The sequence below is a fragment of the Nanorana parkeri genome, unplaced genomic scaffold (assembly GCF_000935625.1).
Source record: "Nanorana parkeri isolate BGI_ZX_2015 unplaced genomic scaffold, ASM93562v1 scaffold10, whole genome shotgun sequence".
In the NCBI taxonomy this organism is placed as follows: domain Eukaryota; kingdom Metazoa; phylum Chordata; class Amphibia; order Anura; family Dicroglossidae; genus Nanorana; species Nanorana parkeri.
The window spans coordinates 2,584,156-2,590,389 of record NW_017306278.1 but is presented as its reverse complement, the minus strand read 5'-3'; the positions used below and the strand labels follow the sequence as shown (position 1 = coordinate 2,590,389).

Sequence of the window (6,234 nt, the reverse complement as noted above, 5' to 3'; positions counted from 1 at the left end):
GAAACCTGAATGCTTTAAATATCCACTACTCTTTAAAAAAAGATTTGGCTTTAGATATTAAATGTACTAAATAATTAAATGTAATAAATAATATATAAATGTTAAACATGCAATCTTTGATTTACGAATACATAGCTGACCGCTTTCCTAACAACCGGTGACATGCAGTGACGGTGAGTGGGTGAAGCCTGATGGGGAATTCTGAGAACTGCATTCCCCATCAGGTCCGCTCTCCTGCAGCCCGACAGCAGGTGCCATAGCTAACGCGCTATTGGCTACTGGGCTCAAGCAGTAATTCCACCCACCTTTCCTGAGAAATTCTAAGAAATGAGTCCAGCGTCTCATTTGCTTCTGGACTGCTATTGGCTATGGCACCCGTTCACAGCCTGCTGTCAGTGTGCAGGAGAGCAGATTTGATGGGGAACTCCATTCTCAGAATTACTCATCAAGCTCTGCCCACCCAAAGTTTAAGTCTTCTACCCTGCAACCTGCCTGCATGACATGTGCAGTGGCTGGATGGGAGCTCAGGGATGATGAGCCTGGGATTTTATCAGTGCTGTTTTAACACCTCTCTCTGGGCAGGTTAATAAGACCCCCTAGACTCCAATTATGCAAATGAAATCAACACCTGGTTGTGACTAACAGATTATGTGGATTGGAGCGACATTCACCATATTTATTCCCACATCATTTTTTTGTACAAGTCATTCTGAATTGAGAAAGCTGGTTGGATGACCAGTGAAACGCCTTCAAGAAAAATACAGCAAGTCCAGTTTCCTCGACTTATTGAGTTGCACAGAGGATGGAGTGTTGGATATGGACACTCCAGCCTCATTCTGCCTCCGCGCTGCGAATGGTGGTGCCTGTGCCAAATTCATGTGCCTGTTTGCAACACGTACATGAATCTGGTGCAAGCTCCATCATTTGTTGTGCGCTTGCTTGACCAAATTCTAAAGTGTATCGTAGACACTCTTGGTGAATGAGGAGAATTCCAGTGAATGAGGGGAATCTAAAACAGGCTAAATCTGGAGCAGCCGGGCATGGCAAGCAATCGGCTTCTACCTTCCATTTTTACATTTTAACAAGCTGAAGATAGAAGCTGATTGGTTACTGTGCACAGCTGCTCCGGATTTTAGTACATTCCCCCCATAGTGTTTTTTAAGAAAGGCGCATTGGAAATGTGAAACTCTTATTTTAATATGAAATTCAGCATTTTGTTATTTTTATCGGGTCCCAGGAAATACATTTAGGAGGTAACCATATTTGTATGTAGAATATATGAAATAGAAGCACAGGCAGCAAACCTGATTCTGCACCGTTCTGTAAGCTTGTCAGGCCGGCGGGATGATTACATGAGCCGCTACCATGAGCCATGTCTGCTATTGATCGCGCTCCATTTTATCACATCACTTACATCTGTATTAAAAATTGATGGATGATCCAAATTGGATGGAAGGATAAGTCAGCGCTGATAAGAGCAAGCTGGCCTGAATGGCTGCGACTGCTTCTGTATCTGATGTACTGTCCTTCTGACATGAACAGGTATAATGAGTGATATGTAGCAAACATGCAACTGTGCTAAAATCAGCCACGTCTACCCAATCTGCCTACATCAGGTTTGGAAAGCTTTGCACAATGCATCTCGTAGGGATGCATCTTCCTGTTCCATGATTCTTTCCATCCTTTCCATCCTTTCCATCTAAAATCTACAGTAGGCAGTGCTTGGAACAAGGAAAAACTTACCCTGCATCTTACAGCAAAGCACTTAGCCTCCTTCAGAGGTGCATTTGACTTCCACTTAACCTCCTTGTGAACTTTCGGGATTCATCAAAGTGCTTAAAGATCAAATATGGGCTAAACAACTATTGTTTAAAGACATGTGTATTCTTCCTGAATCTCGGTGAGCTTTGTGTGTTCTTCCAGATCTGTGCAGTAATCCAGTGTGAGAATTGGAGCTTCCTGTAATAAAGACCGGTCACTGCTGCTCTCTCTCCTTGTGCAGGGTGACTGGTCTTGTCTCCGCCCCCTCCTGTAATAAAGACCGGTCACTGCTGCTCCCTCTCCTTGTGCAGGGTGACTGGTCTTGTCTCCGCCCCCTCCTGTAATAAAGACCGGTCACTGCTGCTCCCTCTCCTTGTGCAGGGTGACTGGTCTTGTCTCCACCCTCTTCTTTAATTTTCAACAGGAAGCCTGTAGCGTTGTGGGCCCCTCCCACAGCTCTGCTCAGGCTATGTGCCGCACGGTGATGATGTCACTGCTACTTTTAGAAGGCAATATCTGAGGACTGTAAAGGCATTTGGTGCAGGAGTTCACACATTTGCTGCATTTATGTCGGTTGTGGCTATTGCGGAAAATATTTAAATGACCGTATTTATGCCCAGAGTTCAACTTTAAGCTTCTGTTTGTCGACTTGTATGGGGACATAAAGCAGATTTGATGTGAACAAAAGCCTGTGTACACCGACCCTTAACATGATTTGGATTCATGAGACAATGATACCGGCAAGCATTGCATTTTTGCTGGCAGGGAAGCCAGAAGAAAAATTTTCATATACAATGTTTCAAAGTAGAATTTTCAATTACCTGCTTTCTTTCATTATGTTAAATTCTTATCATCCCCCTTCACTTTGGCAAGTCTTGGAGCTCGAGTCCTGGCTTCCTGCAAACATACCTACCTCCTCGGAGCGAAGCATACAGCATGGTAGGCACTGATAACAGCAGCATGCCAACCGCAGGGCTGCTTTCAAGGCAACACAATCGGTTCATGCCGACTTCTACCAGCTGTTTTCTTCTGGCTGTTCTGGGCAGATTTCCAGACTCCTAACCCCTGAGGAAGGGTTCATATAGGGTCCCCGAAATGCGTTGTTGAGTTATCATGAAGAATTGAACAAATAACAGAACAAAACTTTAAATATCCTTCCTTTTAGATCTCTCATGTTTGGCGCTCCTGCACCATTAAAGGGGCAAGGGCTTTTATAGGCAGGCGCTCCCTTTATTCATTTTAGAACATTCTTTATTTTTCATTTTGATGAAAAATAGCTGCAATTCTCTGAAAAAAAAGCATTGTTCTATTGTTTTTGTTCTTATACTCCAGATAAAAGATTATATCTCTGTATGGCATAATGTGCATTACTTAGCCTCTCATGTTCTAATTGCATGATGTTAGAAATTCCCCGGAATCAGCACTTGCTGCAGTCTCATTGGTCTGTGTAATTTATCATGTAAAAAGCCTATGGGGGGATTATATAACCCATAAAAATCCCACAAGTCATTATTATTTTCTGTAAATTGACCTATTTCTTTTTTTTTCCTCGGTGCCTGTATTCTGCTGCTGCTCCACATTCTGAGCTTCATGTTCATGGAACGCCTGGAGGGATTTTTTTTTAGTGGTGTATTTAAAAGGTCCAAACTGGCTTTTTAACTTGGCCAGATGGCAGTAGGCCATGCAATCTGTTCCCGGTTTACAAGCAGGCCATGTAGGCGTAAGCTCCTGTCTCAGATGATAGTGAACACTTTTAAGGGGTTACAAACTTTAAGGATCACACTTAAAGTGGAACAGCAATTTTCCAGGATGCTGGCTATCAATCACAGCTTTGTTACTGGCTGAGGAAGGTACTGGTCTCATCCCCATTGACAATGTGCAGAGTCTTGAATCCCTGCTCGATTTGCCATTAGCTGCCTGGCCAATCCGCAGCGCGCGGTCTGCCATGGTGCACACTTCCAGTGTTGTGCAGCTGTAGAAGCCTATGCTTTAACCACTGTGTGATCACTGTCCCCTTATGGGCTCAGCAGAGGGAATACTGCCACCACCACCACCACCATCATCTCCCCATGCCAATTCTATAGGTTGGACATTATCCTGTAATCAAAGAGGAACCTTACCGATGACTTGCTAAGAGATCTTTGTGTATGTATCTGTTACAGATATAATGACTAAAATGAATGCTGGGGGATCTGGCACTAACTCGTCAGTAGTAGATTCTTTAAGTCCTGTAAGTTGTGAGGTGATCGGCCTCCATGGATCGGACTTGTTTTTCCAGCACATCCCACAAATGCTCAATTTGAATGAGATCTGGAAAATTTGGAGGCCAAGTCAACACTTCAAACTCCTTGTCGTGTTCCTCAAACCATTCTTCAACCATTAGTGCAGTGTGGCAGGGCACATTATCCTGCTGAAAAAAAAACACTGCCATGAGAGAGTTTCCATGACGGGGTGTACTTGGTCAGTACCAATGTTTAGGTCGGTAGTACGTGTCAAAGTCACATCCACATGAATGGCAGGACCCGAGGTTTCCCAGCAGAACATTGCCCAAAGCATCATACTGCCTCTGCAGGCTTGTCTTCTTCCCACAGTGCACCCTGGTGCCATCTCTTCCCCAGGTAAGTGACGCACACACCCGGCCATCCACATGATGTTAAAGAAAATGTGAATCATCAGACCAAGCCACCTTCTTCCATTGCTCTGTGGTCCAGTTCTGATGCTCCAGTACCCACTGTAGGCACTTTTGCCAGTGGACACAGGTCAGCATGAGCACCCTGACCGATCTGTGGCTACACAGCCCCATACGAAACAAGCTGCAATGCTCTGTGTGTTCAGATATTTTTCTATTGAAAACAGCATTAACTTTCTTCAGCAATTTGAGCTACAGTGGCCGGTTCACTGGTTTTTGTTCTTAGGACCACTTTTGGTTGGTCCTGACCATTGCAGACCGGGAACAGCGCTCAAGAGCTGCCGTTTTGGAGTTGCTCTGACCTAGCCGTCTATACATCACAATTTGGCCCTTGTCAAAGTTGCTCAAATCCTCACGTAGCCCATTTTTCCTGCTTCCAACACATCAACTTCACGGACAAACTGTTCACTTGCTGCCTAATTTATCCCCCCCACTTCCAGGTGCCACTGAAACCAGATAATCAATGTTATTCACTTCACCTCTCAGTGGTCCTAAATATACAATCATGGAGGATGGATCCATGCTTTCATGTTGTTTATGCCAAATTCTGACCCAACTGAATGTCGCAGGTTGAAATTGAGACTCATCAGACCAGGCAACATTTTTCCAATCTTCTATTGTCCAATTTTGGTGAGCCCTTGCAAATTGTAGCCTCCGTTTCCTGTTCTTAGCTGACCGGAGTGGCACCCGGTGTTTGTGTTCTGCTGCTGTAGCCCATCTGCTTCATGGTTGGACGTGTTGTACGTTCAGAGATGGTATTCTGCATACCTCGGATGTAACGAGTGGTTATTTGAGTTACTGTTGCCTTTCTATCATCTCGGACCAGTCTGCCCATTCTCCTCTAACCTCTGACATCAACAAGGTATTTCCGTCCACACAACTGCCGCTCACAGGATATTTTCTCTTTTTCAGACCATTCTCTGTAAACCCGAGAGATGGTTGTACATGAAAATCCCAGTAGATCAGGGGTTGCTAAAATACTCAGACCGGCCCATCTGGCACCAACAACCATGCCACGTTCAAAGTCACTTAAATCCCCTTTCTTCTCCATTCTGATGCTCGGTTTGAACTTCAGCAAGTCGTTTTCACCACGTCTAGATGCCCAAATGCATTGAGTTGCTGCCATGTGATTGGCTGATTAGCAATTTGTGTTACCAAGCAACTGAACAGGTGTACCTAATAAAGTGGCTGGTGAGTGTATATGTATATATAATCATCAGGATTATTATATGGAATAAGTTAAGATGCATAGCAGAGTTCCCCTTTAATTTCACATAACCTGCACATGTCGCCAATGCCGCTGAGACAATTGTTCCAAAAAAAGAACAGACGTCAAATGGGCCCCCCTAGCACGAGCAGATGAAAGGCCTCGAATTCGCGTTTGTTTCCAGATTGACTTTTAACAGGGAATGACGGATCCATAGGAGGAAAGGCTGCAGTTATCTGCATTAGGCTGCAATTATTCAGTTACTTCAATTACGTCTGTTCCCGTGCTAAAATAGGCTGTGGCTCCGCAGGGGTCTTCCGTCACTCCGTCTTCTATTCAAACTCTGAACAGGCACTGCGAGGTACCGTCATTGTTTAAGATCAAGGTTTCAAGACCTGGAGCCTTTAGACGGAAAGATCGTTGCACGCTTTGTACAAAATCAATGTTCCTAAAAGGGAAACTAGCAACAAAAATAATGCAAATATGGACAGAACTTTGCCTACTCGCATTTACATATTATTGGACATAGATTAGGGATGACATTTGGGTTGGATGTGGGTTTGAGGCGGATCCAGTA

General features: G+C 44.3%; 1 protein-coding gene across 1 annotated transcript in view; it reads right to left on the bottom strand.

Annotated features, from left to right (window-relative positions):
* GALNT18 (polypeptide N-acetylgalactosaminyltransferase 18) overlaps positions 1 to 6,234 on the bottom strand; it is a 253,660-nt gene that overhangs the window by 17,661 nt on the left and 229,765 nt on the right. The gene's annotated exons all lie outside the window — the stretch shown is intronic.